Source organism: Penaeus monodon, chromosome 15 (genome assembly GCF_015228065.2).
Source record: "Penaeus monodon isolate SGIC_2016 chromosome 15, NSTDA_Pmon_1, whole genome shotgun sequence".
Classification (NCBI taxonomy): domain Eukaryota; kingdom Metazoa; phylum Arthropoda; class Malacostraca; order Decapoda; family Penaeidae; genus Penaeus; species Penaeus monodon.
This window is the reverse complement of record NC_051400.1, coordinates 11,863,761-11,864,270: the sequence shown is the minus strand read 5'-3', so window position 1 is coordinate 11,864,270 and position 510 is coordinate 11,863,761. Positions and strand designations below refer to the sequence as shown.

The 510-nt window shown below is 39.4% G+C and overlaps 1 protein-coding gene across 1 annotated transcript in view; it reads right to left on the bottom strand.

The window, feature by feature from the left end:
• The window catches only part of LOC119581750 (glyoxal reductase-like), a 20,032-nt gene that overhangs the window by 18,896 nt on the left and 626 nt on the right, over positions 1-510 (bottom strand).

Here is a 510-nt window from a genome sequence, read left to right as displayed (position 1 = left end):
ATGCAATCCTGGCTGATTTATTAATAATGAAATATAGTATTTGCTCATGTTGGAAACTGAACTTTCCCGTACAATCAAAGATTTTGAGAGCAATTGTGAATATGGCAGTTGTAAATAACAAATGGCATTTCAATAGTTGGCTTTGACACTATTTTTCCACAAAAAACTACTATAAATTATCCTGTAAATTGCAATTATGCCAGCATTTGGCATATCAACTGTGGCGCACACAACGCATCGACTGTTCCAACAATCCCTGCAGAAGGGGCTTGCCCGTGCAGTCTAATAGCACGGTTTGTGAGTGCAGGGTTCCACACCTTTCCCAGGGGATTGAATTGCGGAGCCCACACCAGTGTTTTAATAACATGGCCATTAGCCTTTGAAGGGTAACGATTACCCTGAACTTTTCCAGAACCATTGTACAGAACTACATATAGTGATCACAAGCACCTCAATGAAAACTAACCGTAAGAACTTTCTTAACCAAATTATTACCTTGTTACATCTCTC